Raw genomic sequence first — 17,884 nt, forward strand, 5'->3', positions numbered from 1 at the left:
ATTGGCACCCTGAAGTTGGTCAAACAAGTCATTAATTCTGGGGAGAGGATACTTGTTCTTGATGGTGACTTTATTGAGTTGACGGTAGTCTATACACATTTTGATAGAACCATCTTTCTTTTGCAAGAATAAGACTAGTGCACCCTATGTGGACACACTGGGACTGATGAATCCCTCATCTAAGAGATCCTTTAACTGCTCTTTCAATTCTCTGAGTTCTGCAGGTGCTATTCTACATGGCAGAATAGATATAGGCTGAGTATCTGGAAGAAAATCAATGTCAAAGTTTATTTCCCTTTCGAGAGAAATTCCTGCAATACCTTTGGGAATGACATCTGAATATTCATTCACTACTGGGACTGATTCAAGACTGGGAGTTTCGGAACTAGTGTCCTTAACTCGAATAATATGATAGACATATCCTTTGGATATTATTCTCCATGCTCAAAGGTAGAAAACAAACTGACCTTTGAAAGCTAAATTACTACCCCTCCACTCTAGGATCGGTTCATTCAGAAACTGAAACTGGACTATTCTATTTCTGTAGTCAACTGTGGCATAGTAGGAATGAAGCCAATCCATGCCAAGAATGACATCAAAATAAGTCATCTCTAATTCGACTAAATCTGCTGAAGTGACTTTTTGAAATATTATAACTGGACAATTCCTATATACCCGCGTAGTTATGATGGTTTTACCTACTGGGGTAGAGACTAAAAAGGGCTCTGCTAGAATTTTAGGACTGATTCTGAAATCAACTGCTATATAGGGAGTGACAAAAGACAAGGAAGCTCCTAGATCTAGTAAAGCGTAAACATTCATATGAAAGATATGTAACGTACCAGTAACCACATCAGGAGAATTTTCCTGATCTTGTTGGGACTGGAGATCCTACAGTCTATCTGGGCATTTCCCACTAGTAGCACTGGAAGTGGCACCATACTGATTTTGGTGATAGGACTGAGCTGAGGAACGGTTCTGCTGACCTTGACAACCTGACTAGGGACAGTCTCTGACTCTGTGGCCTGGCTTGCCACATTTGAAACAGACATCGCTACCAGCTTAACAAGTACCCTTATGGTTCTTACCATAAGTCTAACAAAAAAATTAGTTTGGGCATTGTTGACACTACCCTGAGACTTAGAGCCTGGCGCCCTATCTCTATTTTCATCCCTGAACGTAGGAGCTGGAGCACTAGCTGAAGAAGAAGCTGGAATTGATGACTTAGGAAGGAACTGAGAGCGGTTTATTCCTTCTGATTTAGGCTGAGCAAAGTTGAAACTACCTTTCTTTTCTCTCTTATTCTATTTCTACCTCATCTTAACCTTTTGATCTTCTATCTACTAATCTTGATTCATAAGCCTGGCTAAAGTCATGCCACTATTCAACATCGCAGACCTACACTCGTTGACCACACTATTATTCACCCCAGAAACAAACTTACTCATCTTGTCCCTACTATTTGTAACCACATGAGGAGCATATATGGCTAATTGAGTAAACTTAAGAGAATACTCTTTCACCATCATGTTTCCCTACTTAAGGTTGATGAATTCTAACACCTTATTCTCTCTTATCTCTTGGAGAAAGGATCTATCTAAGAATGTAGTGACAAACTCTTCCCACTCAATAGGCCCTGTATCATCTGGCCTTTCTGACTTCCACTATTTAAACCAAGTATGGGCAACATCCTACAAATGGTATGCATCTAGCTCAGCACTCTTAACAAGAGTAACCCCCATGATATTTGTAACCTTCTAAACTTGATCGATGAATTCTTGAGGGTCCTTATCTGACTTAGACCCGAGAAAGGATGAAGGATTCATTTGGGTGAAGTCCCAAATCCTAGCTGTAGCTGAATTGACCACTGGGTTGGCTGGAACGATGGCTGGTCGTTCATTCTAAGCAGCAATTGACTGAACAAAAGTAGTGAATACAACTCTGAACTCTGCATGAGAAATATGTTTGCCCAAAGGTTCTTTGGGCTGAGGGGCTGACTAATTTCCATTTCTTCGTTTAGGATTCATGTTCTGTAGAAGAAAGGGAGAAATGGATTAAACTGAGAGATTGACTCGAGATTATGCTCACTGGCACGACATGAATGCTGAAAGAAGGGAAAATTGTTCGTAAAACATCTTATGGCCTCTTGTACATAAATATGGCGTGCAACACACCTATGTACAAGACTTTACTAGATGCATCTTTTAGACTTCCTACGACACTATAAAATGTTAGGCTCTCATACAAAGTTTGTAATGCCTTGAATTTGGTACTCAGAATGCTACACGGTGCTCCCAACCCTAAAGGACCACATACTAAACCATGACTGATATTTGTACCTGTACATTGTATAACATACTAAATATAATGCAGAAATGGAGGCTGAAAGGCCATAAGGTTCAAAACTGCATGATTGATAAAATTTAACATCTGAGTAAGGTAATAGAATATCCAAAACTAAAATACTATCTGAACATACTGTAGTCTAAAAAACCTCTAAAACATAACTGTCTGGATAAGGAGTTGATGGGACATGTCCCCAACTAACTCTAAATTAAAAAATTAATTAATGAGATAATAAATAAAAGATCATGTCCTCGACAGATGAGTACTCACTGCTAACTCTGACTTTTGAGACTAGAATGCTACTGATACTTTGGAGCTCATGCTTCTAAACCTATGGTATAAGACACTATAGCGCAAATACGTTCGTACTTTGAATGTATTGGTATGCATGAAGGTAGGATGAATGCATGGGGTTCATATGCATGAACAATACTAGCTAACTGACTATTATGAATGTGAGAATACATGCATGAATATGTCGTAACTATATCTGAGATCGTGATAACATGAATTTACCGATAACTAACATGATTGATAACTAACTTATGATGACTGATATAACTGATGACATGAGTAACTCTATCTGACAGTCCTAAATCTGATGGAAGTAGCTGAGTTTCATGCTATTTTGAGTTGACTACATCTGACAGTCCTAAATTCAGTAGAACTATCTGAGTTCTATTACTGAGACAAAATGACTGTATCTGACAGTCCTGATTCTTTAACTAAAATTGTGGGAAGAAGTTATCTAACTGACCAGACCCTAATAAGCCATTATGGCTGAGTTGGGGTCCAATCTGTAACCCCAATTGGAAGGGTATCAATACTGCTCCACTGGTAAGGACAAACTATAAGTGACCCTCATCTGATAGTATCCCCAAAAGAGAATGGTGGGGCCCTTATCTGATAGTGCTTATCCACCTCATCAACCCTCATATGACAATGTTGATGTCTCAAACTATGTTGGATACATAGTTCTGGAATGCAAGGATAACTTCTAAGAATCACACCCTCATCAGACAGTGTGTGTTCTTATCCTTGGGTTTACTTGGTGCTCATTCCTACTCCCGTCTGAATAGACACTGATCATGGATTACTGAACTGAACTAGACTGAATTAACTGAGTTTTGTTGATTGACGGAATAGTACTGATATTACTGTATTACTGTGCTTTCCTAAGTCACATGACTGACTGAGTTCTATGGATCATGGCTAGACTAAGGATATCGTGAAAACATGACACAGACTCTAAGAACACAGTTATATTTTTTGGGTACAAGTACCCCCAGGACTCGATAGAAGGAAACTAAAAAAGCATGACTTTCTTGAGTACAGGACCAACATCAACAATACATAATCCATTGGCAAAGATATTTCATCAAACACTTTACATACATAACTTGTACATGAATGGAGATTTCATATTATCATACTAGTATGGCACTTTTCCTTCACATAGGCATTTAATCATACATGGGGGGAGTATGCTATGGTTATACAATCATCAGCACATCTAATAATCAAGGATACATCAATCAACTTGTGAATTGAAGGGTTTATCATGAATACCGCGTAATTCCTCACATACTAGAATCATTTCTTGTAATTAATAGTCTATAACATGGAATAAAACCAAACAACAACATGAACATCACTTTTTAATTTAATCAAATCATGAACATTTGTAAATATACATATCTTTGATTTTGAAAAGAGATTCTTGAGCTTCATGGGTGAAAGAGACCCATGAATCAATAAATGTCATACCTTAGTTCTTGATTTAGCAAAGATTGACGGAGAGACTTTCTTGAAATTGAATCCCCAATTGAAACCCTAGCTTGTTCTTGAGAGAAAATTGAGAGAAACTAGTATATTTTGGGTTCCAAATAGCTGAATCTCTTGTTAAAGGGCTTGAATAGGGGTGGAAAATTGACTTTTTTAACCCAGGATGCGTTATTTAAATTGGTGAAAATTCCTTGATCTGGACCCCTGGCACGACACGGCACTATCGCGCCCTGTCACTGGAATTTGACAATTGGGAAATAGGGAAATGGCACGATGCGGAGACATTGCGTTGCCACCTCATTTACGACCTGGAAGTTTTGTGCAATGCAAAGAAATTGTGTTGGGACACTAGAAAAAGGACAATTGCCATTTTATCTTATGGCGCGGCGCACCACTGACCAATATGGCGATGTTTTATGATGGGGACTTGAAATAGTCATAACTTCTTACCCAGTTATCGGATTTAGGCAAATTTTATATCAATGGAAAGCCTATTGAATTTCCCACATGACAGAAATTGAAAATCTTAAAAATTAACCTTGAAATAAACATCATTTAATTTATAATCTAATACTTGATATTCTTGAGGTAAAATTAGTTAGGAAACTTTAGGGTATTACAGATGTCCAGAACAGCCTTTTTTATGAGGAAATCCCAGTTGAAATTCTGGATTATCAGGTTTGTAAAATGAGGAACAAAAAAGTTCCTCTATTCAAATTTATTTGACAGAATCAGTCCGTTGAGGGAGCTACTTGGGAAGAAAAAGTAGACATGCGGACCAAGTATCCTCACCTCTTCTCCGTAAACTCAGACTCAACTCAAGGTGTTGGTTTTCCTTGAAATCACTCAGTTCGATGCTCAGTTTACCTTTATAAACTCTGTATCGGTTCAGTTGCATAGCATTATCATATCATGCATACCTTTATAAATTAACTCATCCATGTGTCATGCCTTTAAAATTCAGTCATGTTTTAGTTATGCATGGTCAATATGAAAACTCAGTATATCAGTAGTTTCACTTATGAAATCATGCTTTAGTTGTGCATGTCTAGTATGTAAACTCATTCTATCAGTATCCTCAGCTTAGCCAGTCTCATTCGAGGATGAATGTTCCCAAGAGGGAGATACTGTCAGACCCCAAAAAATCCTAATCTTAACTCAGTCCTTTAGAGCATTAAAAGAGGTCCTGGACTCAGAAATTTTAACTAAGTATTTATACGTAGAATTTTTTGTCTTCATAATTTGGAAATCTTATTCTATGACCCTTAGGACCTTAAAATGTCGATCCTTGGATTGAATCATGATCAGGTATGTCAATAGGTCACTTCGGGTGAGTTTTGGATTTTTTTGACCTCGTTTGAATAATATTTAGGTGACCAAAATAGTGAAACGATGCGATCTCGATGCATCACATCGCCCATCGCATCGACGGATATTTTTCCCAGCTTTCAGTGTAAATTCCAGTGAACCAATGTGAATTTGATATGGCACGTTGGTCATCGCATCGACTCCTTCGATGGGGTGCGTCGGTCTGTGCGTCATAGGGTATATTTTTTGTTTTTTTTGTTTTGTATCCAGATGGGTATTTAGGTCAATTTTCCCACCTTATTTTGGTCCCAAAACACGAGATTAAGCCATTCTAAAGGCAAAATCCACTTATTATTCAATTATCTTCTCAAGAACAAACCCTAAGTCATCAAATTCAAGATCCAAGTCCTGATAAATTGACCACAACTTTTAGAGAATTAACAATCAAGGTATGTTAGGTTTTCATCCGAGGGTTTTCTTCCACCCTTAGAGCTCAAGAACCCTTTTTAAATTACAAGATGATTGTTTTCATGAATTTCATGTTGAATTAATTGTATTCATGATTATGATGTTATTTGGGTTTTAAATCCATGATTTATTACAAGTTTCATGTGAAGTAATTTACACGTGTATAGGGTTATGTGGATTTATGTTGAAAGCCCCTTGAATTTGTGAGTTGGAATTGTGATCATGATGCTTGCATATTGATTATTATTATGTGCACAGATTATGTCCTCAAGGTTTGATAAAATGCTCATGTGAGTTGAGTAGTGCAATCATATCATGTTAGCATGTATACAAGTCTACACCATGCAAGTATTTGATAAAATGCCTCAATCAATGAATTGTGATAAAGTGACTAGTTATCATGTTTTTTAAGATTGTGCTATGTTTTTTTTACTATCTATGCTATCGAGTCCTGGGGGTATCTAATACCCAACAATCTAGCTGTTTACCTAGATTTACAGCAGTTTCTGAATAGTCTCAGTGATGTCATGAACAGTAGTATTCAGTTAGTTAACAGAACTCAGTATGTTCAGTCAGTAACAGAACTCAATATGTTTAGCCAGTTAACAGAGCTCAGTGTATTCAGTCAGTTAACAGAGCTTAGTGAACTTAGTCCAGTTCAGTCAATTAGCACGATCAGTAATAGTGCAGTCAAGCCTTGTACAGTCTAGAAATTAGTTCAGTGTTTATTCAGTTAGGAGTAGAAATCAACACTGAGCGAACCCAGGGATGGGGGCATTCCTCTCAGTAAAGGGTTTGACCCTTAGTAGCAATCCCTGTGTTATAGAACTACGTAGTCAGCGTAGGTTGAGATATCCTCCTTCTAGTATAGGGTTGATACATCTTGTATGAGTTTTCCTACCAGCGAGGGTTGATGAAATGTCTTCCTACCAGAGAGGGTTAACTCATAGCCATTATTAGTATCCCTTGGCAAGGTGCTAACTCCCTTCCAACTGAGGTCACAAGTTGGACCCCAACTTAGTTCATAATTGGGGTATGCCGGTTACATAAAAACTCCTACAGTGTTAGTTTTAGTTTCAGACTCAGTATAAAACCTCAGTTCAGTTTCAGAATCAGGACTATCAGATACAGTCACCCAGCTCAGCACGAAACTCAGTTCAGTTCCACAGAATCAGGACTATCAAAAATAGTCACTCAGTTAACTGTATTACAGTATTAGTAAACTCGAATATCATTCATTCAGTTTTCATAACTCATTATCCAATGTTAATGTAAGACCCCACAAAATTCTCTCATAGTCTGAGCCTTAGAGCGTGATAAGTGAAGTGTAATTCCACTTTTAAAAAGATTGAGAAGTGACTTCCAAAGTTATAAATATTTTAAACCGTGTAGAATTTAATGAATATTGACTTTTTTCATGTAGAGAATTTAATAAGCTTTCCATCGAACCAAATTCGCCCAAATTCGACACTCGGGCAAAGAGTTAGAGCCATTTTAGTGAAACAGTGTGCCACCTGGCACTTTAGCGCGTTGCGGGGCCAGCCAAAATGGCAATTGTCAAATTCCAGTTAGCCTCTGTGATTCCACTGCATCGCGGTACCTTTCCAGTTTGCAACCAAGGTGGCAACGCGATTTCCACCGCATCGCGCCAAGGCTCAATTTCCCAATTGTCCAATTTCCAGTAAGTTGGCGCGATTATGGCGCGTCGCGCCAGCACGTAAAATTGGAATTTTTCCAGTTTTGGATAATTCTAGGGGAAAAAAGGTTCTTTTCCCAACCCCTATATAAACTCTTTAAGCACATTTACACCCAAATATTGTTGGTTTCTCTCAATTTTTTTCAAGAACAAGACCTGGGGCTTCTAATCCAAGACCTAAATCATCAAGGTTTCACCTTGAATCTTTTAAGAATTACATATCAAGGTATGTTAGATGTTGATTCTTGGGTTCCTTCCACCCAAGAAGTTCAAGACTCCTTTTTCTAAATTCAAAGATCTTATATTTATGAGTTTTCATGATTCATGTGAATTGAAATTGAAGTTCATGTTATTATTGAGTTAAATTCACGTTTCATTTATAAAATCTCAAGAGTTGATCCTAGTATGTGATATTCATGTAATGTTCATTATTAACCCTCTTCAAGTTGCATGTTAAGTGATGTGTTTATGTCAATTGAGTGTAGAAATTGTTGAATAACCAAAGCATGCTCCCCATATGTTTGATAGAATGCTTATGTGAAGGAATTAGAGCCATTATAGCATATTAACTAGAAATCCCCAATTGTGTGTAAGTTCATCCATGCCAAGTGTTTGTTGAAAAGCCTTAGTGAATGAATTGTGATATGTTACCATGAAATTTCCTAATTATGTGCTCTTCAATGCATGTAAAATGCCTGTTGTAAGACCTTGTTGAATGGAGTATGAGCCAATAGCATGTCTCCCTATACTATTACATGTTTATGATTTCCAAGTGCTTAAAGAGATGCTTTGATAATTGTAATGGTGAATGAAAGTCCATGGTCATGATTATTTAAGATGGTTATATTTTACTTTTATGTTATCGAGTCCTATGGGATAATTATACCCGACAATTTAGCTGCAAGTCTAGAGCCCGTGTTAGTTTTCAAGATAATCTCAGTCAAGTCATGATTCTTAGAACTTAGTCAGTTATAGAATTCAGTACTCTCAAATAGTTATAGAACTCGAGAAATCTCAGTAATCCAAGTATCATTAGCATTCTAGCTTCAGTTCAGTACTCATCACAGATCTTAGTAGTATTCAAGAATTTAGTTCAGACCTCAGTAATATTCAAATAAACAATTCAGAACTCAGTATCATTCAGTCAGATAATGAGATTCAAAACTATTCCATCAGATAAAGGAATCAAATAAACTCAGTCAGATCAATCAAGTAAGATAATCAGTAATAGATTTAGCTCAGTCTAGAACAACATCGAACGAGAGCAGGGATGACAAATTCACCGCTAGAGAGGTAGAGTCATTAGTAATAGTTACTGAACTTCAAAACTACATAGCCAGCGTAAGACCAAGAGTCACCCATTAGATTAAGGATTGACTATCATATTACCTTAGGCTTGACTTCCTGTTCTGGGTCACTCATTAGAGAGGTGAGACCATAGCAGAGATATTTACCCATGGCTTGGTATTGGCACCCTTCCCGCTGGGGTTATAGGTTGGACCCCACTAGATTAAATTTGAGGCATGTCGGTTAAGTGAGAACTCCCATAGTTGCAGTTTTTATATCAGTCTTTAGAGTAGAACTCAAAAATTAGGACTGTCAAACACAGTCACCCATCTTAGTAAAGCACTTAGATAGTTCCACAAATTCATAGACCACCTGCTAGATAGGCCTGGTCTCACATAAAGTTAATCAGTATCAGTACTAATAGATTTAGAGATCACCCGTTAGATAGGCCTGATCTCAAACTCAGTCCATCATTTCTATTATTAAAAGATTCAGAGATCTTTCGCTAGATAGGTCTGATCTTAGATACAATCATTCTTTATCATTATTAGTAGATTCAGAGATCATCCATTAGAAAGGTTTGGCCACAGATTTAGTCAGTCGATAGTAGCAAGCTCAGAACTTAGTCATTGATATGAGTAGATTCAGTTAATCAGCTCCAGTATCATTAGTTTCAGAGATCACCCGCTAGAGAGGACTGATCTCAACTTCAGTACTCAATTATCAATGTTAGAAGATTCAGTTATTTAGTATCTCAGTATTAGTAGTAAGTTCAAATGTTAGTAAAGTAGTATCCGAGTATCAGTATTCAGAATCATGATAATTTCAGTTATGGGTTGTGCATTCATATATATGTCCTTATTCAGTACTCTCATGATTATTCAGCTAAGTTATGTTCATGCATAAGTCCTTGCATTTATCCTTACCTCATCTAGCAGACCAGTATATTTAAAGTACTGATGTATACCTTTCTCTTGCACTATGGTGTCTTATACCATAGGTTCTGCAGCATGAGATCCAAACACCCTTAGCAGTCCAGACTCAGTCATCCGCAGTAGATAGAGCAGTGAGTCCTCTTCATTCGAGGATGATCCTTATTTTATTATGGCATTAGACTCAGTTTATTTTTAGTAAATGGAGTTATTTGGGGATATATCCCATCAAATCCACAGTTCAAATAGTTAGAAGCTTTTTAGATAGATGTATTAGTATTTAGTTTTCAATTTTGAGTATTTTAAATTTTTTGAACCTTATGGAAAGTTTCCGCTTGTTTTCTGCATTTATTTCAGTATGTTATGTAGTGCTTAATTACAGATATCAGAAAGGGTTAGCTTGTGGTCCCTTGGGATCATGAGCACCGTGTGGCATTCTGGTTTTACAAAATTAGGGCATTATAGTTAATGTGATCTCAGTTGCACTGTATGTAGTTATGTGCATAGCATTGCATAATCAGTATTTACAGCAGCTTTAGATATACATCTACTCTTGTTCAATTATACTCATATCATTTAGTTAGATATTGTTCATGCATATGAACCTATGCATTCAGCCTTACCTCATCTAGCATACCAGTACATTCAAAGTACTGATGTATACCTTTCTTTTATGCTATGATGTCTTATATCATAGGTTCAAATGCACAGGATCCCGACCGTACTTAGCATCCCATATTATCAATAGTAGATTTAGTGGTGAGTCCTCATTGTTTAGGAATATAGTCATCTTTTCAGTATTTCAGTTTACTTTTCAGTAGTCGGAGTTAGTTGGGGACTTATCCCATCAACTCCACCTTCAGACAGTTAGAGGTTTTCAGACTAGATTATTTCAGAAAGATATTTGGTTTTCAGTATTTATTTATCAGTATTTAGTATCTGATTTTAGTTATGAACCTTATGGAAGATTCAGTATAATTTTTCCACTTATTTCGTTATTATTATTTAGTGATCACAGCAAGTACCAGTCATGGTTTAGCTTGTGGACCTTCGGGGTCGCAAGCATCGTGTGACATCTGGGGTGCAGACTCAGGGCGTTACATGTCATTTACTTACTATTTTAGGAATATTGAAACATGTTAGGCAATCTGTTTCATTAATGTGTAACTATTAAGCTAAAATAAGAAAATTAGTAAGTCCCATACTCTATCAATTGGTATCTGAGCAAAATTATCTTAAAAGGGTTGGTATTTAAGATAAGATTATTATGATGAATTCCGCACCACCTAATGATCACAGTGAAGGAGAATCAACTACTCGACCACTTATCTTTGATGGTTTTCATTTTATTTGGTAGAAGGCTAGAATGTAAATATTTCTGCAAGGAGAAGATTATGAGTTATGGGATAGGATAACTGATGGACCAACAATTCCTATGAAATTGGTTGATGGAGAACCAGTCAAGAAGGTCATAAGTGAGTTTACTGCTGACAATTTAATTGCATGAAGGAAAAATATGAAAGCCAAAAATATCTTGGTGTGTGGACTAGATCCTGCTGAGTATAACAAGGTGTCAAACTGCACAACTACTAAATAAATTGGGGATGCTTTGGTAAATGCACATGAGGGCACTAATCAAGTAAGAAAATTCAGGATTTCCTTGCTTTTCACTGAGTATGAGCCATTCAAAATGAAAGAAAATAAATCACTATATAAAATGATGACAAGATTGACCTCCTTGACAAATGAGTTGACATCTTTGAAAAATTTTATTTCCACTGAGGAACAGGTAGAAAAGGTACTGAGGGTAGACAAGCAAAGGATCTCACTAAGATGACCTTGGATGACTTAGTTGGCAACTTGAAGAATTATGAAATACAAATATATGAGGTGAAGAAGGATGAATTTACTCCTAAGAAAACTCTTGCCCTAAAGACATCTGGTAGTGATAAGGATATGGAGCTAAGTAAGGAACAAGTTGTATTCATTACAAAGAACTTTAGTAAGTTTTTGTAAGAAAAGAAAGGAATAGGTAGCAAGAAGTTGTCCAATGATAATTAGGTTGGTTACTACAAATGTGAAAAGACTGATAACCAAATCAATTATTGTCCTATCTGGGATATTGAATGGAGAAAAGAGAGAGCTGCAAAGAAATTGAAACAAAAGGCTAAGAAAAAAAATAAAGAGTATGCTATGGTAGCTATATGGGGATAAGACTTTGATGAATCAGATAATAAGAATGTAGATAAAACTGCTCTCATAGACATTGGAGATTCAGATATGAAAGAAGAAGATGGAACCTCTGAGGTAAGTATCCCTGAATATAAAGAGAAGCTACATTTATTTTCAAAAAAATAAAAGCTTGTTTCCTTAATGAGTGTTTTACTTGATGATTTCCAAGATCTAACCTCTGATAGGGTAGAAATATTCAGCAGTCCTGCATACCTAAAGTTTGACTATATTTATCTAGAGGCTTGTAGAAACACTGTTGAAAAAGAAACCAACACTCTCAAAGAACAAGTCAGCAAACTTGATTCAATAAATCTGACTCTCAAATCCGAAGTCTTAAAACTGTCTTTTTCTAAAAAAGGTTAAGAGTGAGGAGTAAGAAAAACTTAAGTCAGAATTGACTAAGTTTAAACAAGAATGCTTTTACGAAAAAGAAAAGGTGAGTAAATTAAGTCAATAAGTGTTCAAACTAAACTAGATCTGCAAAGGGTAAATAGATGGACAAATTTCTCTAGAATTCTCCACAAACTCAGTGAAAGAACCCACAATGAAAAGGTTAGATTGGGGGGGGTTTTAAAAGTTCTAATGCTACTAATGATTTATGCTATATATGTGAAAATCTAGGATATCAACTATTGAATGTCCAGTTGCTGCAAAAAGCAAATCTAGAAGAAAAAAAACTAGCAAAGGAATCTGACTCCATGTTAGCACAGGCTAATGAAAGAAAGTTAAATATAGTCAAAGAAACAGGTCACACAACCTGTTGCCTTGATAGGCTAGAAGAAACCTTATTCACCTTTTTAATTATGAGAAAGGACCCAAGTTTGTCTAGGTTCCTAAAACTAACCCCTGAATTATTTTGTAGGTAAGAGTGAAAGGAAAAAGTAGTACTGGTACTTGGATAGTGCTTGCTCAAGACACATGACAGCAAATAAACTTAAATTCCTTTCACTCTCTAAAATTGATGAGGGAGGAGTATCATTTGGTGATGGCAAAAAGGGTACTATTCCTGGAGTTGGAAAGATTAAAAAATCTAAATTAGACCACTAGAAGATGTCTATCTTGTTGAAGGACTAAAGCACAACTTGCTTAGCATATCACAATTATATGACAAAGGTAATAAGGTAATTTTTACTTTTATAAGTTGTAAGGTCAAAAGGATGGATACCAAGGAGGTTGTTCTAATTACTGAAAGACACAAAAATATATACAAAGCTTATATCATGGGAATTCCTGGAACAAGATTGACTTGTTTAAGTGCAATCAAAAATGATCCCCTCTTTTGGCATAAACGACTTGGACATGTAAGTTTGAAGCAATTGAACAAACTAAGTTCCAAATACATAGTACTAGGCTTGCCCAAAACCAAGTTTAAAGAAGAGAAAGTTTGCAATGCTTATGCAAGGGAAAAGAAGGTAAGATCCTCTTTCAAACCAAAGAACCATGTCAGCACAACCAAGTGCCTTGAATTGGTCCCTATAGATTGTGGACCAATGAGAGTGCACAACAAAGGAGGCAAAAGGTATGTTTTTATAATTATTGATGACTATTCCAGGTTTCCCTGGACACTATTTTTGGCTTCCAAAGAAGATGATTTTGATGTCTTTTCTATCTTCATTAAGAAAACAGAAAAGAAACTAGGCACTTTCCTAATTTCCATAAGATATGACCATAGCACTGAATTTGAAAATGCAAAATATTTAGAATTTTATTCAACAAACGGTATAATTCATAATTTCTCTGCTCCTAGAACACCACAACAAAATGGAGTAGTAGAAAGGAAATATAGAACCTTAGAAGATATGGCTAGAACAATGATGCTTGAAGGAAATCTTGCAAAAAATATTTAGGTGAGGCCATAAGTATTGTTGGGTACATTGTAAATAGATGCATAATTAGACCCCTTTTAGAGAATACCCCTTATAAATTACTTAAGGGGAGAAAACCAAATATTGCTCATTTTAGAACCTTTGGTTTCAGATATTTCATTCATAATAATAGAATAGATAATTTGGGAAAATTTGATGCTAGAAGTGATGAGGGAATCTTTCTAGGGTATTCTCACCATAGTAAAGCTTATAGGGTCTTAATAAAAGAACAAAATATGTTAAAGAAAGTATGTATGTTATTTTTGATAATCTTGTGCTGAGACTAACATGTAAGATGAAAGTAAAATTGAAGAACAAGAAAAGGAATAGGTTGTACAACCTAGTCTAACTGTTGAACAAATTGGATGCAAATGGATAGGGGAACTGAACCACCAACCACTCCAGCATAAGTCATTCATAGTAAGCCTAGTAGCTCACAAGGATTGTTTCCAAAAGCTACAAATATCAAGGATCTCATCTAATTGAGAATATTCTCACTGATCTTACATCAGGGATCACAACCAAATCTAGATTAAAAAATATGTGTGCCTTCAAAGATTTTTTTGTCATCCATTGAACCAAAAAAAAATGAATGAAGCACTTCTTGATACAGATTGGATCATTGCAATGCAAGAGGAGCTTAACCGGTTTGAAAGAAGCAAAGTTTTGCACTTAGTTCTACCTCTTCAAGATAGGATTATAACTAGAACTAAGTGGGTGTACAGAAACAAAATGGATGAGCATGGAATAGTTACAAGGAACACGGAAAGGCTAATGGTCCAAGGGTACAATTAGGAGGAAGACATAGACTATGGTGATACTTTTTCCCTTGTGGCAATATTTAAAGCAATTAGGCTTCTTGTAGAATTTCTAGCCTACAGGGAATTTACTTTTTATCAAATGGATGTAAAGAGTGAATTACTAAATGGTTATCTCAAGGTGAAAGTTTATGTAAAACAACCTCCTGGGTTTGAAAGTGGTGAATTTTCTGACCATGTGTACAAGTTGGCAAAGTTTTGTATGGACTAAAATAAGCTCCAAGGGCTTGGTATGAAAGCTTGTCAAAATTCCCTTTAGAGCATGGACATGCAAAAGGTAAAATTAACAACAGTCTTTTCTTAAAGACTAATGGGAAGGATCGTTGATTGTACAAGTTTATGTAGATGACATCATATTTAATTCTACCAATAACAACACGACTCATGACTTTGCAAAACTCATAAGTAGTGAATTTGACATGAGCATGATAGAAGAACTTAACTTTTTCTTGGGATTACAAATCAAACATATAGCTATCGGAATAATGATTCATCAACAAAAGCATGTGAAGAAACTTTTCAAAAGATTCTCCATGGAGGAAGCAAAGGAGATAAGCACTCTCATTACCACTGCCATAAAACTATGTATGGATTAAACATGTCCATCTGTGGAACAAAAGATATATAGAGGTATGATTGGGTCACTTTTGTATCTCACAGCTAGTAGACCTGAAATTGTCTTTAGTGGGGGACTATGTGCAAGATTCCTAGCATATCCAAAGGAATCCCACCTCAAGTTTGTTAAGAGAATCTTAAGATATCTCAAAGGAACTACTGACTTGGTTCTGTGGTTTCCAAAATAGAAGAAATTTAAAACTGGTGGGATATGTTAATACTGACTATGCAGGTTATCTAGTGAACAGGAAAAGCACCACAGGTATGGCCACTTCCTTGGATCATGTTTGAACTCCTAGTCTACTAAGAAGCAAAAAACTTGGTAGCATTGTCTACTGCTGAAGTTAGAGTATATTGTTGTTGGGTCTCAATCTAATAAGAGGTAAAACCTAGCCCACCTAGACTCCAAAGAAAGCTCAAAGATCTGCTAAATCACCATTTTTTCCTTTTGAGAAGATTTCAAAGGATATCAAGCTATTAAAAGCACATTATACTCATCAATATGAGAACATCGATACCCATATTGCACCATTGTGCTTCAGGTCTAAAAATCATACCAACATCCTATATGGGTCCCACTTACAAAAATTACATTTCTGAAATCAACCCAATATTTCTTCATGCTTAAGGAATCATTATCCTTAAAATAGATAAAATTCGAGCTAATTTGGGGCTAAAATCAAGCCTCCAAGGTTTTGGAATTTTTTAACAAGAAATGAGAAAATTCACTATGAAAAGGGCGAAATCTTGCCACAATAGAAAGATAATTGCATAAATATGTGTTAGACAAGCTACCAAATTACCCACAAGCTCTAATTTTAAGACATCTCACTATTTAGGATTTTAGCTCTCTTGAAATGGATAAACAATGGGTAAAATCATGCAAAAAGGGTCTATTTATACCCATACCAGGTTCTCGGGTATCGTTATCGCAATTCGAGACTCGTGATAGCCATAATTTAGGGTTGCATGAGTGAGTCACGATTGCGTACTTTGACTCACGACCACGACATCTATTGTCCTCCTCAAATGAGTTGCGATTACAGCCCAGACCATCGCTATCACGATGTACCAGATACAACTAAGACTTGGAAAGTCTTCGCCAAGCCCTCGGGATTCATCCAAAATCTCATATACACAAACGAACTATGTAACGATACCAAATTTGATATTTCGTACTCAACAGAGCAATTAAAAATTATATTCGAGGTTGTTTTGATAAAAAGTGGGTCCCACATCCAATTTTTATTTTCTTAACTTTCTGACCAATAGGTCGAAATGAGCCTGGATGCCTCAGGATCCGAATCAAAAGTCCTCCTAGCCTAAAATTGATATTTTAGAGCTGCTGGAATAGTTATAATTTGTATTTGAGGTCGTTTGACTAAAGTTTTTATTCAGTGGCCATTTGGAACCAGCAAAGACTTTAAAATAGGAAATTGACTCTAAAATTCAAATGAATTACTTGGTAACTGAACTGTCAGTTCTAGCAAGTCATAAATGACTTGGGGTGACTATAAAAATGCTCAAACGGTAAAAATAAGCAAAAATATAGAAAATAACCTGAATGGTCATTACTTGCTTAAGTGGTTTTAGGAAAAATGGTAGATGCACAAGGTAGTGGTTTATCATCATCAAAAAGGGGGAATTTGTTAGGATCATTGAAGTTTTGATGATTGCCAAATGAATGAAACATGTTACTCAAGATGGTCCACAGATGATCCAATTATATGCAGAGTCAAGGATGCAAATCCACAGATATATTAAGATAATAACACTTGATTTCAGGAATGGATAAGTTGATGCAGTTAATAAACTCAAAATGTTAATCACATGTAAAATAGAAGATTTTGAGTTTGATTACAACACTTGAGGATAAGGATGGTTGAGCTAAATTAGGAGTTTTTCTTATGGAAGAATTTCACTTCACAATAAATTCTGAACAGTTGAGAGTTGCACTAGAAATGGAAGTCTGATATGAAGAAGGAATCTTTGAAGAGTTGTGTTTAAATAGAGGGAGTGAATTACACAATCACTCACGCACTGAGAAAGAAAAAGACAGTTTAAAAATTTACTTATAGTTCATAGCTTAAAGAAACACATATTTAAACCTGTTGCTATTACTTAGAAAGTAAGGTGTCTTAGTTTCTATGTATTAGGTTGGTTCTTGAGTTGTAATGTTTATTTAATTATAGTCTCAATAAAATTATAAACTAAGTTAGGGTTATTGTCTTCAAGTTTGGCAACTCAAAGACTTGGGAATCACATACCTTGGGAGGTTTGTGAGTAGTATTGAAGTAGGAGTTAGAGTTTATAATTTTTAGATTACAAATGTCTTGTAATTTGTTATTTTCTGAGGCTCAAAGTGTTTTAGTGAAGTTTGGGGTGAAATCCTGTAGAGGTAGAGGTCGTAGTTTTTTACACCTTTTTGAGTCGGGTATTTTTCACGTGAAATCATTATGTCATTTACTTATTGTTTTAGCATTGTTGAAACACTTTTGGCAATCTATTTCATTGATAAGTAATGGTTAAGTT

The sequence above is a fragment of the Capsicum annuum genome, chromosome 2 (assembly GCF_002878395.1).
Source record: "Capsicum annuum cultivar UCD-10X-F1 chromosome 2, UCD10Xv1.1, whole genome shotgun sequence".
Classification (NCBI taxonomy): Eukaryota; Viridiplantae; Streptophyta; class Magnoliopsida; order Solanales; family Solanaceae; genus Capsicum; species Capsicum annuum.